The sequence below is a fragment of the Camelus bactrianus genome, chromosome 15 (assembly GCF_048773025.1).
Source record: "Camelus bactrianus isolate YW-2024 breed Bactrian camel chromosome 15, ASM4877302v1, whole genome shotgun sequence".
NCBI lineage: Eukaryota > Metazoa > Chordata > Mammalia > Artiodactyla > Camelidae > Camelus > Camelus bactrianus.
Window position 1 is genome coordinate 47,143,974 of NC_133553.1, and position 24,082 is coordinate 47,168,055.

The 24,082-nt window shown below is 42.7% G+C and overlaps 1 long non-coding RNA gene across 3 annotated transcripts in view; it reads right to left on the reverse strand.

Moving 5' to 3' along the window:
- Nucleotides 1–20,854, reverse strand: part of LOC123612062 (uncharacterized) — a 103,158-nt gene extending 82,304 nt beyond the window's left edge. For 2 of the 3 annotated variants that reach the window (XR_012498956.1, XR_012498957.1), the window contains exons 1-2: nt 7,756–13,847; nt 6,202–6,293 (exon numbers count right to left, since the gene is read on the reverse strand). This is a non-coding gene — a long non-coding RNA (uncharacterized LOC123612062). Of the gene's footprint in view, nt 1–6,201; nt 6,294–7,755; nt 13,848–20,200; nt 20,337–20,753 lie in introns of those variants that run through there. The other variant, XR_006719230.2, reaches the window with a different exon arrangement.
- Between the last annotated feature and the right edge of the window lie 3,228 nt (nt 20,855–24,082).

A 24,082-nucleotide genomic window follows, 5' to 3' on the forward strand; every position in this document is an offset into this window, starting at 1 on the left:
CTTAATCACATAGCTGCAAAGGAGTCTGAGAAATGCAGGCTTTTCTCTGGGTACCATACTGTCTCAAATAAAATCAGGACACTCTTACCAAAGAGGAAGGGAGAAGGAATGTTGGCTTACATATTTAGAAGCCTCTGCCTCGGGTACCTCACCCATCTGAAATTCTGTGGCAATCTGTCCCTTGGAGAAGAAAATGAGAAAATGATCGTAAAGTGCTTAACAGAATGCCTTGTTTAGGCCATGTACTCAAAAAATGCTAGCTATTATTTTTTCTTTTATTATTCTCTGATCTCAGGCCTTTCCTATATCTGTGCAGAACAGAGTTCTCTGCATCAAACGGGAAAACTGCCCCCCGGTTATCTTCCACACCAGTGCTTCCAAGTCTCTGTTTCTCTATCAAGGCCCTATTTTCAACCTGAAGAGGGTGAGGTGGGAGGGGCACAGGTAGCCTGAGGACCAGCATGTTCAGCCACTCTCAGCCTCAGTCTGGCAGATGCTTTTTTTGCCTGGCTGCTGGCTGGGATCTGAGCTCCACCGGAATGGGGGTCAGGAGGGAAGGGTCATTTGCAGTCCAGGGGCTGGCTGGCTGCCTTGGTGTATGTGCAGGGGTGGGGCTTGTAAAGGTGGTGGAGGAGGTGCTATGCCCCTCCCTGCTCTGCCCTGGCCTATGTGGACACATGGCATAGCAGTTAATCCCAGTGGAACAGGGCAGGATAGGAAGGCCTGGAATCCGAACCAGGGCCACCTATCAGTTGTGTGGAGGTGTGCAGAACCGAGAGAGTGCCAGAAGCTATAGCTGAGCCCAGTGTGGTTACAGAGTCCTTAGGTCACTCAGGTCGATTCCAGAGTGATCTGTCAGAGACAGCAGGGCCCCAGACAGCACCCAGCTGGGCTGCAAAAGTCCTTCCTGAGAAAACTGTCTGGACTCCTGTCCTTCAAGCAGAGTCAGCAGGTACTCACTGCAGGGAGAAGAGTGGAGCTGGGGCTGGAACTTATATCAGAAACAAGGCCACAGGGGACCATTTAGTAACAGAAGGGGCCCAAGGTCAGCCCCGGGAGGTGTGATATTAAGAATATTGAATCACAGTATGGCCAGGCAGGGCAGACACAGGACTTCGAACTGGGACAAGGTCCTGGAAGACTCCTACTAGGCCAAGGGCCCACTATATACCTTGTGGAGCATGAGAAGGTCCTAGGGGATGTGGCAGAGGTGCCAGGGGCTCTGGGTTAGCAGATGGCACTCAAGGATGTGGGACTGCAGTTAGTTACTCTTTTGGTTTGGTTTGGAGGTTTTTCAGGGGGACAGGTAATTCGGCTTATTTTTTTTATTTTTTTAAGGGAGGTACTGGTGATTGAACCCAGGACCTCGTGCATGCTAAGCACGCGCTACCACTGAGCTATACCCTCCCCCCTGTTAGTTACTCATTGATAGGGACATATTTCAGTATTTTAACCACTGGTACAACTGAAACCATTCATCAGTTAGCCCTGTCCGCAAGAAGACAATAAATCCTGACTTTCCTACAGTCTAGGGTCATTGGGATGGACTGGTTCAGAGCTGAAAGGACAGTGGGCTCCTCACACACACAGGCACACATTCAGCCCATCTAATTGGCCCCCTCAGTGTAGGGGTTCTGAGTGGACCTGTAGGATTTCTGTCTTGGCTGAATCAGTGCACTGACTGGGGCAGAGAAGCAGGTGTGGGAGTACCCGAGCTGGCATTTGCTGGAGATATGTGAGCCAGAGGCAAGCAAAGGTCAGATTCTGAGGCAAGGTCAACCTGGAAGGTCAGCTTCTAGGGAGAAGGCGGGGAGCAGGAACAGGAACTGGAACAGAGCCAACAGCAGGGGACAGGTGCCAGGGCCCGGGGACCTCTTGGTGGTGTGCAGGGGGCAAAGCCTATGGCCAAGTCTAGGGTGAGGAGGCTGTTTAGGCCTGACCTCTTGACAGTGCTGCCAGACCCCAGGGAAGAGCTAGGAAGAGGCCACAAGAGTCCACACTAGCCACATTCAAAGCCAACCCGTTCTGCCAGTGATGAGTGAATACAGCTCTCCTCAGTGAGAAGCTTAAATAACTGCCAAACAGTTTCAAAGACAGCAGATTCCTGATGGAAGATGGGTGACAGTCAGGAATAACTTCAAGAAGACTTAGACTCAAGGGGACATGGTGGAAAGAGAAATCTGCATGGAACACAGGAGCTCCAGTTTCCTCTGCCATTAACAGGCTGTGTGACCCCAGGTGAGTCACTGCCCATCTCTGGGCCACATTTCCTCTGCCTGCACTATGAGGGCTTTGGCTTTGGCCTCACAAGGATCTTGAGGGTAAAGATCACGATCAGAGAAGAGCCAGCCCGGAGTGAGTTGAGGAACAGCCAGGCAGGGGCTGCTCAGAGTACATCACAGTGTGATTTAGCTCCACCATCTGGGAAGGCTCCTGAAATTCCCAATCCAGAAAATGCAGTGGGGGAAAGGTTGTTTGAAACTTGGCCTGCTCCCATTAATGCTCAGACATGCATTGAGTCCAGAAGCCAGAGGCAGAATTATCTTCAAGCTAAAAAAGCCTCAGACCTCACAGAGGTCCAAGCTATGTGTTCACATTTTTTTCCTTGTGGAGAGTGTCCCTAAATTGTATGAGCATCAAGCCCCACAAAGCCTAGCCCTAGCCCTGCCAGTTGCCCTGTGATCTGGAGCCATTATTACAGCAGGTGGAGGACACTGACAAGCACTGTCCTCATCTGATAAGCAATGCCCAGTGGCAGACAGCAGGAGGCTACACCCGTGGTGGCTTGACATGTACTTATTCACCTGTGCCTGATCAAAAAATAACAATACCACACACAAATATCTCACATTCACCTTCATTATCCTAGTTCATCCTCCCCGCGAGCCTGTGAGTTGGGCCAGACCGGTCTTACCACTTCTAATTTAGATGCCAAAACTGAAGCTCAGAGAAGCTAAGAGGCCTGTTCAAGTTTGCAGCACTGGATGGAGACAAAAGCAAGATGCAAACCCAGGACTTTCTTAGGACCAGCCCAGGGCTCTTCAGTTCCCCAATTCAGGACCAGACACAGTCATCCTAAAGTAAAGCAGAAAGCAATTCACCCCAAATCTGCCTGGAGGCTTCTGTGGCACAGACACCTCCATCCTGGTCCCGGGGACAAAGGAGGCATGTGTGGGCATATTGCACAAAACCAAACTTGAATCGTAGGCCAGTCCCGTCCCCATCATGCCTTAGAGGATGTTAGCCCTGTCTGACATCTTGATCCTGTAACCTCAGGAGCCAGAACCACCCAGCGAAGCCACTCCTTGAACTTCGGGAAAAAGAGGATTTTTCCATTTTCCCCATATTTTCTTCCTGAACTTTGTGTTCCTACTCACAACACAAGTCATTTAGATCAGCTATATTTATACTAAATATAAACATAACCGCTCAACCACGGTGTAGTTCAGTTGGCAGTAATTTCTCTACAGTTTCCAGACAGCAAACGACAAGAGATTCAAGGGCCCAAGATACACACATGAACATACACACACACACACATACACACAATCACACACACGTGCAAAAACACACACGCCTCCCTGTGACAACTCCAGTCTCTCAAAGCCACAACTATGTGGAAGAGGGGGATCCAGCCACCACCCCAAATATGAATCAGATCTTTAGACATGGTTTAATCTAGCACGACAACTCCACCCAGGAAACCTCAGGACTAAACTCACCAACCAAAACAACGGACAAGGAAAACAGCTGCAGGGTGAGCTGCCCAGATCCCTTCATTTGCTTTATTCTAACGAGGCCACCTGGGACCCCAGCATAAATAGGACCAGGTCTCACTTGAGAAACTGTGCACGTGGCACCTCTAGGGCAGGGTTTCAAACCTAGGGAGACTGCCAAGGAGCAGTTTGGAGGAACCAGGCTGAACTGTGACCTCGCCTCCGGAAGTGTTGACTGCGCTGTCAAACCGGATCACCCAGGGGACTGGGATTCATTGGAGGGCAGCTTTGAATGTTCCTACAACTTTCTGGCTTCAAAAAGGGGAGCCTTCTCTATTCTCCTGTAATTGAGCGAGATGGACTCTCTTCCAGACCCTTTATAGACTCCAATCAAGTCCTTTCCTTCTTTTCTGATGGGTGAGTCTAGACCCTTCCAATGCTATCCTCGGTGGATTTTCCTTCCTCTGTCTAATCCCTGCTCACTCCTCTGGATCTGCTGCAAACAGGTGCAGTCTGCTCTTCTGAAGTGTCACAACCGGGATTTAGGGTTTGCACTGGGGGACAGAGAGGGAAATTCCCATTTGATTCCATTGAAAATGTCCTTTATTTTATGGCTTTCGTAGCCGCCAGCCTCCAAGATGGCCATATGATGGTTCCGCTCCTGAGGTTCATGCCCCTGTGTAGTCCCTTCACACCGTGGGCTTCCTTGCGTGATCAACAGAATATTGTGGAAATGATGGGATGTAACCTCAGAGCACCTGCCCTAAAAGACATTGCAGCTTCCCCCTAGAATAACTACTAGGATAACTTGGCAGAGTTCCACACGGCTCTCTGTACCCTGTCCTCTTGGAGCACTTGCTCCAGCAGAAGCCAGCTGCCATGTTGTGAGCAGCCCCATGGAGACGTCCACATGATGATGGCTTGAGACTTTCTGCTAAGAGCTAGCATGAACTTTCCCCATCATGCCTTAGAGGATTTTAGCCCTGTCTGATGTCTTGATCCTGCAACCTCAGAAGAGACCCAGAGCCAGAACCACCGAGCGAAGCCACTCCTGAATTCCTAGCCAACAGAATATATTTGAGATAATAAATGTTTACTGTTCTAAACCCATAAGTTTGGGGGTAATTTGTTATGCCACATTAGATAACTAATGCAACTAATAATATTATACATCAAACTGAACTGCTTTGCTGTACACCTGAAATTAACACTGCAAGTCAACTATACTTCAATAAAAAAAATTTTAATAAAAAATATTATACAACAAAGCAAAAGGGGACAGAGTACAGAGAACTGTTTAGAACTCTGCCAAATGACGCCCAGGCCCCCACAGCCTAGTGATGGGCACATAACCCCTGCTTGGCACACTGCACTCTCCACCTCCTTGGTGCCTTTCTAACTGAAGCTTCTGGAAATTTGAGCTGAATTTTTTCTTTCCCTTGCAAATTAGAGAGTCCTGAGGTAAGAGGATCTCACACAGAGAAAGGCAGCAAAATGTAGAAAGATGAGGAGGAGAAAGTTAAGTGCTCTGTACTTTCGTGCAGAGAATATACAAGCAGGAAGTTCCTCGTGCATGTCCTTAACTATGTTTGATGTGAATTCCTGCGCACTGCTCTTTTGAAGGGAGAGGGTGATACCATTTGCTTCCATCTATTTAAGTAAGTGGATCAAACTCAGTGTTGGATTTTATGGAGCTGTGTTCTTGTTGTTTTTTCCCTGATACAATTAAAGAAAAGGGGAAGAAGTTCGTGTCCATGTTCTACATATGGAACATAGATAGATGTGGGGGCACAAGAGATGGAGAAAATATGGTCCTTGTCTTTCAATAACTTACATCTAAACAGACAATCACCTCTACTGGGAAGAAATACCACAATTGCTAGGGCGCACCGCACACACTGTCACAGCTTCTGAAGTCATCTGGCCAGACCTTCCAATCTGAGTCTGAAGTAAACTCAGCCTGTAAACTTCTATGGGAGGCACCTTGTAAAACCCACATTTGCCATCAACTTTTTAAATCAGTTGCCACTGCCATGTTATATGAAATGCTGAATGTTGAAAGCCATGGTAGCATTCAGTCATTAAGAAAACTGCAGCAGGGAACTCATGGTGCCAGTGAATGGTTTTGAATTTTTCACAGTATTACTTCTCTCCTTTTTAAAAACTGAGATATAATTCACGTACCGTAAAATTCACCATTTAAAGTATTCAATTCAGTGGTTTTTAATACAAGGTTGCTCAACCATCACTGCCACCCACATTTTCATCACATTCCAAAAAAACCCTGTACCTCAAACTATTAGGTATAAAATTAACTGCAAAGACATATTGTACAACATGGAGAATACAGCCAATATTTTGTAACTATAAATGGAGTTTAACTCTTTAAAATTGTGAATCACTCTATGGGAGCCCTGTAACATATAATATTGTTCGTCAACTATACTTCAATTTAAAAAAAGACAATTAAATATAGTTATCTTACCTTTAACATCCTATTAAATATGTCTTAAATATTGGACAAAACCCAAAGAAGAGGTAGAAGACATCAAATGGCATTACTGACGTGACATCCAACTGTTGAAAGAACACATTCACAATTATGTTATGCTTACATGCTCTTTTGGACATGAACTGATTTGTATCAATGTATATAAACGCTGACCAGTCACCATGAATTATTTGTTGTTTGTATTTAACAACATTGCCTCCAGTTAAATATGCATGGTGTCACTGAAAGGTGTATTAGCACCATGAAAACAAGAACACTATTTCGTAGCCTACTTCCAATGAATTTAATTTTCAACTTCATGCATCTCATCTCTCCTTAAGCGCTGCATTTTCTGGGATTTTTATTGAGCTGTCACATATATTTCAGGGATGGCACGGTTGCTAATGTTAAAATACATTTTAATAGTGTTTTTAATATGGGGCTCTTGCACTGAAAATCAAGTCCATTCTTGATTTTATCTGAAACCATTGGACATTCATTGCAGTGATAGATCCTTATGTTTCAGCCAATTTTCCAGGGTTCAGGGCTGATTTTATTGCTGGTGGTTCATCCAGACTCCTCAGTTCTTTCTACTGCTATCTATTCTGGACCGTATTGCTAACAACAAACTGCTGTGAACGTATCTATCAGAGACTGCAGGCTAAGAGAGAGGAGACAAAAGAAATTAGTCCCATTTAATCAGCAGCTCTGATAGGAGAAGTACTATTACAGCTAAAGATAAATATTTTTAATCTGTCACGTATTTAAGTTATGCCAGCCTTCTGTTACCCTGGTAACTGAAATGACAACATCACACTTGCATACTTTCCTGATTGCAATGATAACAATAAAAAAAATTCCTGTAAGTAAAACTAAATACCCACACCTGCAGCAGTCACTTCCCATTCCTCCCTCCCCTCAGCCCATGGCACCTGCTAATTTCCCTTCTGTCTTTCTAGATTTGCCTATTCTGGACATTTCTTATAAAGGGAATCATGCAGTGTGATGTTTTGTGACTGGCTCCTTTCACATAACACGTTTTCAAGGTCCATTCATGTTGTAGCAGAATCAGTAATTCGTTTCTTTTTATTGTTGAACAAGACTGCCATTATATAGATATACTCTGTTGAGTGTATCCATTCATCAGTTGTTGTTTCCAATGAGCAGTTTTTTAAAAAGCCTGATCTACATCAAGTTCAAAATTACTATAAATGCTATTTCCTGTCCCTCCTCTCCTTGCCATAGAACTCCCCCAGGAAGTGGTGACTCTCTCGTTGCAGTGAAGCAGTAGATACCATGTTCTGTAAGCATGAAATCAGGCACATAGCTCTGCACTGATCACAGGAAGTCCCACGTCATGAAATTTCCCCCTGGGCATTTTTCTTGGTGTTTGGGGAATGTAGGTATTACTGCAAGTCTACCCCAGCTAGCTTGTTAGAATCCCCCCCACAGCCCTGGGTCCTGCAAAGAAAGCCCTTCACCAGCTCCTGTTTCCAAGCTTATTGATGGCAGATGCTTCTAACCCAGTCATTTAAAGCAAATGACTACCTTGGCCCAGCCTGGAGATGAAGTAGATGACCATTCTTGACTGGCCACACGTGGAGAGGAGGCAGAGCTGTGTGTGAGCAGGAGAGCGAAGATGATGACCTGGAAAGAGTTCTTTTAAGAAACCACATTATTCATTCAGTCAGCCAGTCATTCTGTAAGTATCCAGCCCTCCTGTGGTCCTGGCCCCGCACCAGGCACTGTTGGGGATAGCATTTTTTTCACTTTCCTTTTTTTTTTTTCCAGAGTCTTTTTTTAAAAATAATTCTTATTTTTTTATTGATGTGTAGAGGATTTACAATGTTAGTTTCAGGTGTACGGCAAAGTGATTCAGTTATACATATACATGTTTTTTTCAGATTCTTTTCCATTGTAGCTCATTACAAGAAATTGAATATAGTTCCTAGTGCTATACAGTAGGTCCTTGTTTATCTATTTTATATATAGAAAAATGTTATCTATTGATCCCAAACTGCTAATCTATCTCATCCCCTCTCTTACCCCCTGGTAACCACAGTTTGTTTTCTACGTCTGTGAGTCAATTTCTGATTTGTAAATACAATTTATATATACATTTTTAGATTTCACATATAAGCAACATCATATGACGTATCACTTTCTTTTAAAGATCTTATGGCCTGGACAGGTAGACCATGAAATATCACAGTAAAAGACAACCAAAAAGCCCCAGCGTCTATAATATAGACAGGAACACTGCTTTGCACAAGAAAAGAAGTGAATATTATGCCAGTGAGACCAAAGTCCGAAGTCTTGAAAGGGAAGATAACTCCTAATAAGAGAAGTGTAAAGAAATCACAACTCTGGTTTATTTACTAGGAAATTAAAAAGAAACTAGAAAAATCTGGTGTGCCAGTTATTACCTCTCAGCTGCCAACCCACCCTTTCTCCTCTGCCTGTGACGCTGGCTGGGCTGCATACAAGCACTTTTCTTCTTTGCCAGCTGCTCCCTGACAGGCTCCACCAGGTAATCAGGTAAGCGCAGGAGCCTGAAGGGCTGGAGCCGGACATGGGATTTGCTCCTTCCTGTTTGCTACCTGTTCCTGACAGCGTCACCCCAGCAACACATCCTCACCTGGCGTTCCTTCCAGGAAGCAGCACAATCACCTTCACTGCACTTCCCTCGGCGGCATCAGCAGGGTTCAGACAGTAGTCCCTCGTCGGAGGCTAAGCTCCAGCTCCACAGAACCCCTCATCCATGGTCTAAGTTTTAGTCATTCCAACCTCTTTGTTTCCTCAGCCCAGGGCTGGCAGGAGCTTCCCACAGTTCCTACATCTGTGACTGGTTAGTATTCTCATTTTGCCTTGTCAGTTACCTTTTTTACAACTCGTCAACAATGATTTATTTTGAACTCTGTTAAAATAAATGGGGTGATTTCCATCTCCTGATGACCTCTTGACTGATTCAGTAGACCCAGACGAGCCGAGACTGATCCTGTTGATTGGGGGTGACCACTCGTGAAGAACCATCCTATTTTGGCCAGGGGATGGCCTGGAGTCAGTGCAGGCAAGACCACAAGCCACAGGAGAGGGTTGCAACCATGCCCTGGGAGCCAGAGTTAGGAAGACTTTCATTCAATAGATAAATTCAGTTTTGTAGGTAGAAATCTCAGGAAGGAATGATTGAATGAATGCTGGGTGGACAGCGTGCAGCCCACTGCAGCCTCTGCATAGACATTCTTGTGTGCATTATAGTTCAGAATCCCGGAAGCCATACTGGGAAGGCTGTACCCATCAGTCTGTTCCTTGTAGTGTCTTTAGTTGAGTACCTGGTAGAATCCTTACTTATTCTTTTCATGTTTCTTTCAAAAGACTTAATTTCTGACCTAGAGCTTGTAGCAAGTTCAGTCACTTAGACAAAGTGAAAGGATAAACAGATCAGTAAGCAGAAACCACTTATGATAAAACTCACTGACTGGTTAGTTGACTACAGTAACCTATAAGGTCAGAATGCAGAAGAGTAGAATCTTCTATTGGGTGTAATACATGATCACTTCATAGCAATTCTGGAGTAAAAATGTATTCTGGTCTTTTAGCACATTGACAAATCTCAGGGTCCTTCAAATCCATCCAATAAAGTGTGTGTTGCAATTGATACTGGTTGGCAAGAGTATTTTAAACACAGGAAAAAATCTTAAAAATCAATTTGTTGGGGGTTATTATGTCAGTCTACATACCTGAACGTGAGTATGTGTCTATCCATCCTAAAAGGCGAACAGCCACTGAGGTGACCCTTTACCTGTTCAGAACTGACTCAGGGGAGTTGAGCTTTTCTTTTTTATTGATAGTTCCTCCCCTTATTGTGAGCTTGATAAACACAGCAGCTCTATCAGTTGAGTGGTAAAAGCATGGAGATTACCAAACCTAAGTATTACCAATACCTAAGTATTTCTAGCATTTTTTTCTTTTATAAGGCAGAGGAGTAGATTTTGGGGGGCTACCAAACAGCATCTAGGAAGTGCCAAATGAGATTTGCACGTAAACAAGGTTTTGCCAACTTTCTTCTGAATTTCAGGGCAAGGAAACATCAAAAAGAATCATCAGTGGAGACTGAGCACTGCTTTCCAACAGAAGCATTGCTGCTTGATAATAAAGAATACTTGGAGCTTGGCTAACTGGCAAACAAGAGTAACAGTGCAATATTTTAAATAAACACAGCAGAAGATAACATCGTCATCATTATCATGATTAGGTGATATAGCTCTTTCAGAAGTGAGAAACTTTCAATGCTTGTTTCAAAGCACTATAAATTAAGCTTTCAAGGGAAAATACTCAGCTGGCATGAGGCACCTCTGCTACCTGGGCAGATTACACAGAAAGTAATTTTTTTTTACTGCTTTTAGTGAAAATTACACTAAAAACTGCAAGATCAATTTTGAACCATGCATTTTCTCTTCATCACATATAATTTATTTTGTGTACTCATTTTAATATTTATATATTTAAACATACAATTATCAAGTTAGATCACAATCTTAGTTTTAAGATATAATTAACCTTACATTACAAGACAAAGTATAATATATATTGTATCGACTTTACCACTTCATTGGTTTTTTTTTTTTAAGGTAAAACCTATGCTTGGAGACTCAGTACTCTTCTCTCTATCTCTCTGTGAATTTTAATTTTCTTAATAACATTCCAAGTAGCCAAACACTTCTCACTAATTAATTATATTAGTCTAAAGTCTTAAGGTTGTTTGAGGATCTTATAAATTATGTTTAAGTTGCAATTACAAAATAACACAATCATTGTTAATATTAAAAGTTTGTCAGAGAGATGACAGAAATTTTCTACGGATATTGAAAGTGAAGTAATGAAATCCAAAAGATTTGAAGCATTGTCTGAAATTCACAAGAACCAATCCATTTCTTTTCTTTTTCACTAACACATTTGTTGTCATCAATTTAGTTGAATGCACGTATTTACATTCTCATAACCTGATATATTTTGTTGAAATAATAATTTGTCTAACCCATATAACCAGTATCAAAAAATCAGAAAGTCCAAATTAATTAGGTTTTCCAAAAAAAAAACAAAACAAAAAAACCCCAAAATCTTACCTAAAATGAGATGTACATTTATATTACACTCCACACTGTGATAAAATCAGGGTAAAGCGTACAACTGTTTTTAAACCAAAATTATCAAATCATTCTTATCTGTTTAAGGATTCACCTCTATAGGAGTATTGGTGAATATGGATCCAGATATAATTCTGCATTCATTTATCAAATGTTTAAAATACTTCATAGAAGTTTCCTTAGTGTTTTTTAAATGACAACATATTGACTATATTTTCTAATTTTCTGTATTCATATTCAAAATGCTTTGACATTTGAGACCTTGATCCTGAACAGACTGCCCCTCCCAGGACTAGCTAATTCCTAGAAGGCAAACACCCTCTGCAAATACACCATTGATATATATATACCAACCAATCCAGTGCCCACACCCTCAACCATCTCTTTTATTAAACTGTCACACACCAAGTCAATATTCCCCTGGCACTAAGTCACCTCAAGGTTAGATGCCAGACAACTAGGGACTACCTCTACAGCCCAGAGCCCACCAAAATCATTTAAACTAACTAATCTTAAACTGACTTGATATACCTACCCCTGCTTTGCCCATTCCTTCCCATAAAAACACCAATAAAGGAGGTCATGCTCCTTCCTCCTGTCTCCTGACTGACCCTGGTGCTTCCCCATGTGGCCCTGCACAGCATGCCCTGACTCCCGTTTCTAGGGTTCTGTGAGTATAAACTTCTAGCCATGACAATCATTTCTGTGTTTTCATGTCTTACTATACTTGATTGAAACAAATCCTTGGTACATTTTTAGAATAGAGTGCTGATTGTTAGCTTAATACTATTTGCCTTTCTTTTCATTCTTTTGAGCTCCCTATAATGAGTACAAATGATAGAGTCCTAGGATGTGTTAATCTAGCTTCCCCCAACAAAGCCAATCACTGATATGCAGGGCTTCAATTACAGTTGTCATAAATGGTTAATTCTTTTTCCTCTGGGGAGGGGCAATGTTACTGATGCACAAATAAGCACCACAAACATCAGTACTATAACTTCAGCCATGGGTCAGATGCAAAGGCCAACACCGACACATGTGCCTCCAGAAAAAAACAAACAAAAATAAACTTCTGCAGGTAAACAACTGTGAGACCACAGAGCTGGACAGATAGAAACTGTAAGCCACTACTTTCTCCCCACCCACTCTGGGGATCTTTCATGGTTCCATCCCATAGAACCCTTTAAACAAAGACATGTGAACAAAGAGACCTGGGCTCTCTATGTCACCTTTGTAAGCTTTCTCAGACCTCCTAGCACAAACCATGGTACCACAGACCCTTACCCAGGCTTCCAGCCTTTAATCTGGAAAACAGGCATTTAACCTCCAACATCATCTACCAGGTCTTTTCTCTGGTCAGCACTTCTGGGACCCAGACCACACCTTTCAAATTCTCCTCTGAAAGCCAATAGCCAGGTCCTACCAGTTTCCAATAGGCAGATAGACATGACTTGAAGAATTGCATTTTCTGTTTCTAATTTTTGAAAGACAAAGACATCTTAACAGATAGGTAGGTGTAATCATCAGACTTTGATGCATAAGAGCAGTGAAAATGACCCAAATTTGCCATATCCTTGCATAAATTCACTAGTTGGTTGAAGTAATCCTGAAACAGGTAGGCTGGGGAGGATCTAAGGATCTCAAAATTATATTTTCTGTTGGATCTTGGTCTAGGCGCTGCTGTCTACTTTAGGGAGCCCTTGGGGGGGCAGCAGTGAGACAGGCAGGGACCTGGGACCCTTTATCAGTGTGCTTGCACTTACACCTGGACAAACATCTCGAGCAACAGAAAACAAAGAAACTACAGGGGATTAAAAATAACAGCATGCATGCTGCAGTTGGGGCAGTTATGAACAAGATGCAAAAAGGGCACAGACCAAATGCTATTTCAGAGGTGCTGGGAGCAAAAGCAGGGTACTGCGTATGATCCTGCACACAGCACCACCAAGGGGCTGGGCAGAGCACCTAAGGCACCCCTCCAGCCCAACACTCAACTTATTTAAAGAATCAGCCCACTCTCCTCAGAAAGCAAGCAAGAGCACCTGTCTCTTGTTCTTGCTCCCCCATGCTGCTGTACGAGTCCCAGTAAAGCCTTGCCTGAATGCTTCGTCTGGCCTTTTATCAATTTCTATTGATTAGAGTCCAAGGATTCTGGTTGGTAACAGTAAGACCTCCCGAAACTGTTAAATTGTTGAAATAACAATAATAATCAATTGTTCATCACATAAAGTTATATTCTTTCAGAGACTCAGCTGACCCTCAGCTGGGCCTGTTAGGGTATGTTCTCATATGATATTAAAGGTCGCACAAACATCTCTCTGTTTTATTTCTAAGTTTTGTTTTATTTTCCCTGAACAAAGCTTCCTTTCTGGAAAGTAGAAGCAGCAACTTTGAGTGCCGGATTTTCTGGTTCCTAAGAAATGAGAAACTATTACCAGATAATTTAATAAATAACATAGTCAGATGCTTAAGTGTTTGTAGGCTCTGAGTTCAAAATTCTACCTCTTAGAGGCTATTCTATGGAAGGATTCAGAGCTACATGTACCCAAAGCTTCATGCCCCAAGATGTTTATCTCAGTGCCCTTGACCACAAGGAAAAACAGTGAATAGTCTAAAGGATTGGCTAATGACGTGCAGTAGAAGGCTTCAACTCCTTCAACAGGCTTCACTTTGTTCTGACTCCACTCCTTACCTATTGAATCTGCCCTCAACTCCAGCCTTTACTTCCTGGTCTGTAAAATTAGGACTAACGATACTGGATCACACAATATGCAGATGTGTTTAGGCACTGCTAAAGCAGAGATGCCAGAGACAATTCTTTTGAAAAAATTTAATATTTGGTGGTAGGAGGGGAAGGGGAAAGCACTTAAACTTTCTTACATTAATTTTGTGTTTTGTTTTTTAGTTATGAATAGTATGGTGGTCCCATGATCATATTTGTTAGGGAGGAAAAACTCCCTCTCTTCCTTCTTAGGTTCTAAATGTGAGAGCCAGCAAATTAAACTGACAAAAAGCAGATTAGCAGGAGAAAAGATGAATTATAAACACATTTGTATGGGATTTCACAAAGAAGTGTGATTCAAAGAAGCAGTCCAAATTGGGGGCTTATCTACCAAATTAATCAGTCGATCTAAGAAAGAAATGGAAAATTTTCTTCTAGCCAAACTGAGGATTATAATCCAGAAACAGCCCCTCAGAAAGCCTGGAGAACTGTTCCACCCATTAGAGATCAAAGCATAGTTACATGTTTTTTTGAGACAGAGCTGTACGTTAAATGAGGTATTATTAACAGTGTACACAATCCAGATCTACACATACAAGAGCAGTGGGTCACAGGTCATCTAGGCCCCTTACAAATTAAGAAGGTTATCTCCTAAATAATTGTGACCCTTGATGAGATAAGAAGGAATGTTATCTCCTAAGGAGACCTGGTTAATGCAGATGCACAACACACACTAAAGGGGAGGCAGGAGGCCCAAATAGGCAAAGAAAAAAATTATGTTTAAATTTTTCTCATCTTGCCATAAAATATGAATTTTATTTCATTACACCTTAAGAAGTGAATGGAAGAGGGAGAAAGACACTGCATAGGAAAGAAAAATGGGCCCTTAAGCAAGTGGATGGGAGATGTGATTGTTTGGTGATAATGTCTCTTTGGGTGTGGTGCTGACTTCTCTCAAAAGATTCCAGTTGCTCCTGGAAAGGAGGTTTATGACAGTTGAGTTCTTTTGAGTTATTTTGGGAGTCTCCGCTTTTAGGCAGATAAGGGATTTCAGGAACTCAAAATATTCCCAATCTAATTCAAAAAAATTTTATAGCATAATTACAAAGGCTTGAAAGAGGATCCCTTCCATCTTCTCTTGGGCAGGGTCTCCAGCGTTCATGAGTGCTCTTTGTCAGTGATTGGGTGGTACAGGGAAAAGCTACCTGAGAATTTGGGAGTAAGGACACCAAGATTGCTCCAGATGTTGACCTGAAAATCCTGTGACTAATGGATCAGAGAATAGATATGCAAAGTCACCAAAAGAGGCTCAGCTGGCTGGTGGGACTTGACTGCAACCTGATTAAATATATTAACATATGGAAAGAAGTGTCATTTGGAAGGAGGGCTGAGTTTTCTCCCCCCAAATAATTACCTGCTCCCTGATGGTTTGCCTTTAAAGCAGACTGTCCACAAATGTTTATGAACTTGAATTGGAAAGGAAATGAACAATATCTCCATGTATTGACCGCCAGAATGCCAGGCTTTATGCTAAAGTTCTTTAGTACATTATCTTATTTGAGTCTCAAGATGGCTAAGGCCAGTATTATCAACCTATTTAACAAATGTTTAGAGAAACACATGTGTTGCCCAAGTGATAGTCCAAGCTATAAGGTGGCAGAACAAAGACCAGACCTCAGAATCCAAGCTCCTGACTTCCATGCTGCCATAGGCCAGTCTCCATCCCAGGTATCCTTCTCCTGGATCTTGAGTGGTTTTCTGGGATCCCCGCAACCCAAGTTCCTGTTCATTTTGACAGTGAACCAAAGAAGTGGGAAGTAAACTTGGCTCTCCTACCTCCCTTTTGGATGACCCAAAAGAACATAAATTTTGCAGGGTCTTTAGCATCTGAGCTGTCTAAAACCTTGGAGGTGTCAAACCAGTATCACCGTGGAAGAGAAGCAGAAAGTCTCTGTCTGAGCCCTGATTCTGCAAGCGACTACCTGGGTGATATGAGAGAAGTCACTAAGCCTCTCTGGTCCTAATTTTCTCATTTTAAAATGAGAGCAGTAGACCAGATTGCATCTAACCAGGTCAGCACTATCACCCTGGGATTCTGTAGTTCAATCATAAGGGTAAAATCTCTGTAAGGGTAGAGGTTGCAAGGAGAGAGGCAGATTCCTCACTAAAGTGTTTCTATTTCCAGTGATGGAGCTATTTTTAGATTTGATCTGGTTCTCTCATGCATGTTGCATGTTGTGGGATGGTTTTCTGGGTCAATCTTTCTCAAATAAACTGTCATGTAATCCATGACCAGGACAGTTGCCACTGTAATGAGTTAACACCTTTTCCCCACATTAACACTGGCTCTTTTGAAATTGCTTTGCCCCAGTTACATGGCCAGTCTTCAAAGAGCTGTGATGTAGAGGATCCACCTGTCTGGGGTTTCAAAGGGGTATCCTGGAGGGAGTGGTGCAGAGTTGCTCCTCTATCCTTTATTCATGTATTCATTCAGTACTTTGTTTTTCTTGCGTGCTTACTTTGTGCTAGGAACTTAGAATACAACAGTGAACAAAAAATAGACAGAACCCCTACCACCAAGAAGCTTTCACTGGTGGAGAAAACATTAATCAAATAATCATACAAAGTTTAATTGTACTGTTATGTGTGCTACAAAGGAAAAGCACAGGATGCCCTGAGAGCCTAAAACTGGGAGGCCAGAGAAGGCTTCCTTTGGGAGGAACTGTTTGAACTGAGTTCTAAGAATGAGTGGTAGTTAACAGGTGCCAAGGGAAGGGAAGAGAATTCTTGGAAAAGGAAAGAGCATGGGCGGGTCTGTAGAAGGAGGAATTATGAGACTAAAAGGAAGCCAGTGTGGTAGAGCACAGAGAAAAAGAGGGCACCAGGGAACAAAAACTTTTCCTCTACCCTCTTAGGTTCAGTCATGAGTGGGCCTGTGAATTAAACTAACAAAAGATAGATTAACAGGAGAAAAGAAATTAGCCATGGGCATAGTGGAGATTCCAAAAGTAGTAGCTCAGTAAATGGTTAAAGTTATAGGCTTATAGACCTAACTTAGTAGGGAAAAAGGGAGAAAAGGCCACTATGGGGAGAACAAACGTGTTTCTCTAGAAGAGACAAATAGGTTTCCAGAAATACAAATGGGGCCTAAGAAAAGTTTGTGATAATGCTTATTTATGCAGATACAAGCGGTCTTTTTGACTTCTTCATGGTCGTAAAACTTTCCCAGGGAGGGGATTATGGTAGGTTTACTCTTGGTCTCCTTCTCAGGAGTAAAAGTTACCCTCAAGAGGCAATTTGTGGCAGTTTCATTTCCCAGAAGTCTCTGTTTTTATTAAATAAGGGAAGAAGGCTTCTTACTGCACTTGTTGAATCCTCAATGTCCTCAGCTTGAAATAATCTTCATACCAACTCTGGGGTTCAAGATGGGTCCCCACAGGAGGTGATGCTGGAGAGGTAGCTGGGGCTAGATGACCCACAACACAACACGGTAAACTATGTTAATTTCACCCTTTTCCTTAGAACAATAGGAAGAACGGAAGGGTTTTAAGCAGCAAGAACTACTGGATTAGATTGCATCTGTTAAACTTGGGGTGCATTTAAGAACTCCAAGAATCGATGTTGAATAGGCAGCTAGCCGGATGTACCAGTTTGGAACTCAGGAGAGAGCTCTAAAGATCCTTGTATGAGTCATCTACATAGAGATGGTAATTATAGACTAGTGTGCATAAGAGATCACATAAGGAGAGAACGTATAGGAACAAAAAATGTTCCTTCCTACCCACCTGTAAAAGAAAGAAAGAAAGAAAACAGAGTGAAAGAAAAAAGAAAGAAAAGAAAAAGTTGTAGGGAAGGGAGACTAGGGTGCAGGAAAGCAACACATTTCTAGGTTTGCAGACAGGATCTCTGTGAAACTGTATTATTTCTATTACTTCATTGCAACTTGGACCTTGGATTTGTCTCCTAATGTGACAAGTGGAATTAAAAATCCCTACTTCAGCTACTTTAAAGGGACTGTTGGAACTCAAACAAATAAGAAAAAATTTTGAAAATACAAGGTTTTATAATACTATTATTGCTGCTATTATTACTAGCACAAATAATGGTATCATTGTTACCTGAGAAGGGAAGGAAAGTGAAGCAGAGAAAATTCATTTCTTGTAAGCTTACTAATACACTACACTGTGCCAGTCAATTTGCATTATTAATCTTCACTACAAAGATAACAAGGTAGGTACAATATCCCCATTTTACAGATGAGAAGCTAAGCTGAGGCTGAGCAAGGTAAAGAGATTGCCTAAAGTTTCATAGCTAGGACAAAATAGAACTGAGGTTCACATTCACATCTAATACCATGGCCCATGCTTTAAAAAAAAAGTTTTCTCCCCTACTGTGCAAACTACCCCCTCCACCCCACTCCACACACACACAGATTTTTCAGCTCAAACAGTGTAATACAATCAAAGTGAATATCGAATGTCAGAGGGTCGTAAGATCTGAACTGGGCCACTCCCCTAGCCTCCTCTAGATGAGTAAATCTATTGTTCTTCTGAACAATTGGGGAATGAAGAATAAGGTCAGCTTGGGTGCCCTGCTGCCGTGCATGCAGTTTGACAAATAGTGTTACATTATTTATTGACTCATCTATGTCATCACAGACTCTTTACATGAAACATTGGCAGCTGTTTATCTAAAGAGCTGGAAATGTATAAAATCCCCATCTCTGGGCCATGCAGATCAAATCCCGTTGCATCGAAGGTATTTTTCAAGCCTCAACCAGTCGGGTTTCTGATAGCATAGGAACAGCTCTCAATGGACAGCAAGGAACTTTGGACAGTAAGGGTGGGTAGTTATTCAACAATGATATATGAGAACATTAAACACTACAGAGGAGATATATATATATGTGTATAGCCTGCCCTCAAGGAGCTTATGCTCTAGATATCGTGTATCAGCCATCCTACCAGGCATCATAAGTGAGAAATAGCTGGTCTTGCTTCAGAGAAAGGTCATAGAGCTTATGTGACTAGGGAGGTTGAGGACAAATTCACAGGAAAGTTGCTGCTTGAGTTTTGAAGAAAAGGCAAGGCTCAGATGGGCATGTAGGAACATTCCAGGCAGAAGGAACCACAGGAACAAGGCACAGAGGTTGGAAATAAGAAAGGCAGGTTTAAGAATGGAGGCAGGGCACACGTGGGAGAAGCAGCAGTGCTAGTTGGGGAGCTTGCTTCACTTAGTAACATAATCTCTAGGTCTACCCATATCACTGCAAATGGCATTATTTCATTTTTTATGGCTGAGTAGTATTCGTGTGTGTGTGTGTGTGTGTGTGTGTACGTTTACCTTCATTTTCATTTTATTAGGTAGAACTGTTACAATTTGACTGCACATATACAATATATTGCATATAAACAATATACACAATATACTGCATATATTTTTTAAATTTATACATATGGACTGTTCATTATTTCTAATAACATTTAGAGCTTTAGATTTTTAAACTTACATAGTTATTAAAGGAATAAAACCAACCATAAAGTAAGAATTAATTCAAAGATACATACACTCCGCTATTAACAGCAACATTATTTACAGTTGCCAAGATATGGAAGCATCCTAAGTGCACATTAATAGATGAATGGATAAAGAAGATGCAGCATATTATATATATCTTCTTTATCCAATCATCATGGACTTTTAAATTGCTTCCATGTCTTGGCTATTGTAAATAGTGCTGCTATGAACATTGAGATGCATGTATCTTTTCAAATCAGAGTTTTACGTCTTTTCCGAGAGTAGGATTGCTGGATCATATGATAACTCTGTTTTTTAAGAAACCTCCATGCTGGCCTCCATAGTGGCTGCACCAGTTCACATTCCCACCAACAGAGTAGGAGGGCTCCCTTTTCCCCACATTCTCTCCAGCATTATTTCTATACTTTTTGTTGATGGTCATTCTGACTGGTGTGAGGCAATATCTCATCATAGTTCTAATTTATTTTTAAAATATACTTTTTTAAAAAGACAACGCTGTTGCACACTCAACAGACTAGAATATATAGTGTAAACATAACTTTTATATCCACTGGGAAACCAAAAAAAAAAAATTTAGGTGACTCACTTTGTGGCAGTAATCACTTCATTGCCATGGTCTGGAACCAAACCCGAAGTATTTCCAAGGTACGCCTGTATTCATTATCCTTAAAGGCGTTACCAGCCCAGCAGGAGAAAGCTGAGGCTCAGAGACGGAACATGATCTGCAAGGACACACAGAAGGGAATGTGTTTGGTGAGAATCTGAACCTAGTTCAGTATGTCTCCTTAACACCCTGAACTTTCATACCACATCCATACTCAGCAGTCAGGCCTGTCTATGTGGGAGGCTGACATGCGTCTCTGACTCTCACAAGAAACCCGTCCCCATTGTGATTTGCTTCACATTAAGCCTGGGAACTTGCAGCATCTTGTCTGAGTTCCCTCCTTGAGTACTTCCACCTAGTAGCAGCTGAGAACCTATGACTTCTCCCTTCCTGCTTTTAAAAAGAAAAATTTCTGTAGAAAATTAGCAAAATCCTGAAATGCACAGGAGGCAATTAAAAAAATAATAATCCGTAATTACAATGTTGCAGACAAATGGGTTACAGCTGGGTGTTACAGCTCAGTTGTGACACCAACCTGGATCCCTACGAGAAACCAAGCAGCACTCGGAAAGATGAGGAACTCAGGTTTATCACAGCAACGGCCCAGAAAAGTTAACACTTGAAACTCCGGGCCCCCGCCTGTAGATTTACACAGGCCTTTTATAGGCTGCCAGTTCTACACTTTGCAACATCATATGCAAATAAAGTACAACAGAAGTTGACCAACCAGAAACAAGCTTTGTAGAAATAGACCAATCAGGAGTGAGCTCCATGCAAATAAAGTACTACAAATGGACCAATCAGAAGTTAGGGAAGTGGACCAATCAGAAGTGAGAGTAATAACCAATCAGAAGTGAGAGTAATAACCAATCAGAAGTGAGAGTAATAACCAATCAGGAGTGAGAGTAATAACCAATCAGAAGTGAGAATAATAACCAATGAGGAGTGAGCTCAGGGAACCAATGGAATTCTAGGTGTAAGTTAGCCCCTTTAGAGGCAAAAAGTGAGATAAAGCGTCTGGGTCGGGGAACCAGACGCTAGTGGGAGGAGAGCAGTGGCCCTGCCTAGGGGTCCTGCCGGTCTTTTTATGGGGCTTCCCGCTTCAACAAAACCTTAAGATGAACCTTTTAAACGGCTTGAGCAATTTCCTTCGCATATAGTGTGTTTTTCACAGGCCTGTTGATCCAGCCTTTGCACCAGTTCCTGCCCCAGGTGGTGGTAGTGTTCACAGGCAGATTCACACAGGGAGCTGCGGTCAGAAGGCCCAAAAACAATAACCAGTACCCCCTACATCCTAGAAGCTTCTCCTCTCATGGGTGAGGACTTTCCCAAAGTGGCCCCCACAACACAATGTCCTGTCATCTTCCAGCCTCAACTGAAAGTCAGAATTTTGGAACCAACTTTGGGAGAAATTTGGAGCATTGATACACAAAAATGGGTGCACACTTTCCTCCCTGAGCTTCTTATCCTGAGCATAAAGCTGATTTGGTTCAAATCTGAGCCTGGCACCCCACACAGGCTAAAATGGGGTGTATATTCACAGCCCTAGTAATTATCCAGGTTGTAAATCACCCAGTCTTTATTTCTCTAGACTAACAGAAATAGAATGCGAACTACATGCGTAATTTTAAATTTTCTAGTAGTCACGTAAAGTAAAAAGGAACAAGTGAGATGAACTTGAATAACATTTTATTAACCCAACATATCCAAAATATTTCATCGGCATGGAACAATATTAAAAATATCATTAAAGAGCTATTTCATATTCCTTTTTTGTGCTAAGTCTTTGACATCTGGTGTGCATTTTATCCTTAAAGCACATCTCAGTTTGGAGTAGTCACATTCCAAGTGCTCAGTAGCCATAAGTGGCCAGTGGCTGCCATGCTGGACAACGTAGTTCCAGACCAACTTTAGCTCCATTTAGTGACCTGCAGCAGCCTCCCCAACCACATCCCCATTCTCCAGTCATTTCCCAGCTGGTCCTGAATGCTCCAAGGGTGGGAGAAGAGAAGAAATGATCTTTTCACACCATGGAGGGGTCCTGCCCTCCAGCATAGTGGTAGGCGAGAAACAGAAGCAGATGAGAGTCTCTGCAAGTCTGGTGATGGTGTGTTGAGCATCATCTCAGCATGTGAGTCCAGATCGTCCTCAGGGAAGACAGGAGAAGCAGAACCCACTCTCTTCTCAAAGCCCTCCCCAGGGCTTCCTATTGTAAACACAATAAAGTTCAAACTCCGCAGTCTGCCACCTGGCACTGATTTACCTAATCTCCAATTTTATTTCTCACAACTGCCCTATGGGACCTTAGCTCAAGCCAAGCCAAAGCAACCTGGTGCTCCACAAACATGCCTGGCATTTTCCTGCCTCCGCATCCTTGTGCATAATGTATGCTCCCAGCTGGATTGTCCTCACCTGCTCAGTTCCCACCCAATTCTGACGGCCCTGTTCTCCATCTCTTCCGGGAAGCCTTCTTTAAAGATTCCTGCTTGAAAGGTCTTTGTCCTCCTCTGATACCTACAGCATATTTATCAGCAATAACCAGGTCGGTAGTTCTATTTTAGGACATGCCTTACTTTTCACTTTAGGCTGTAAATACATGAAGGGCAAGGGTCAGATCAGAGTCTTGGGTAATTATAAGTGATGGTTAATGTCCATTGAGCATTTACTTTGTTCCAGGCACTGTGCTAAGCATTTTATGTTTAATCCTCACAACAACCCTGGCAAATTATTCCCAGTTTATAGGTGAAAAATAGAGGCAAAGAGAAAGCCTTACTAGTCACACAGCCACGTGTGGCTTCAAAGCCAGGCAGATTGAATGCAGAGCCTGACCACATCCCACTCACCCCACTCAAGCACCCGCCTCTCCTGCTGCGGTTGTTCCTTCCCTAAGACAGTACCCGTGAACTTGGTAGACAGCAAATACACATTGAATTATACGTCAACTACTTGGGGTTTTTCCAGAACATCTAACAGTTTTAGGCACATAATAGTGATTTAATAGAGATTTAAAAATTAATGCCCTGCACCTGCTCAGCCACCACAGGACTGGACAATCCTTGCATGGCCAGCCAGGCTCATTCCTCCGTCTCCCACTGCCTCCTCAGCACCAACCTACCGCACAGAGCTGCGCCCTCAAAGGCTGCTCTGAAACTAGATGTCAGCTTTCTTCTCAGTCTTGGGGCACGTCTTGTGCAGGAGAAGATATGGACCCGGATAATGGGGAGCGAAGAACATCCCCACGGGACACAGGGGAGTCCCCCCATTTCCATTAACTTTATCTGCTTGTTTGGGGCTCTAATCTCTAAGAGGCAATTTAATACCCCTCCTGGAACCCTAAAGTCACATATTCTTTCCCCAGAGGGCTGAGGTAATAAGAAAGCCCAACCTGTAGGATTACCCTCCGATAAGAATCTTGTTTAAACAAGATTGCATATAAAAGCTGGGCTGATCCCCACACCCCTCTGCTCCCCTCTCTCCTTCCTTCCTCTTTTGCCCAGAAGATTGGAAGATTGTGCAATCCACCCCAGAGACTAGGGCTCCGACGGACCCAGTTTGAGTTGCTTGTGAACATGCAACACTGTTCCCCAGCCCTTAGCTCCCTCCCTTCCCCACTCCCTCCCTCCCGGGAGTAGCGGCTTGGGGCTCCCCTGGGGGCTGATGGCTCAGACTCGTTTCTGGGCACTTCCTACTGGCACTTGCTCGTTTACATTTGAAACTGGAGCAAAGTTCAACAGCGGCTGGCTTCAGCACCCTAGGAGTTGCCCCATCCTGGTTAGAAAAATGCAGACAATAGCAACGTGGAAAATGGCCTCTGAAAATAGCACAGCCCCGCGGTCTTTTGGCAACAGGTCTCTGTGTGGTGAG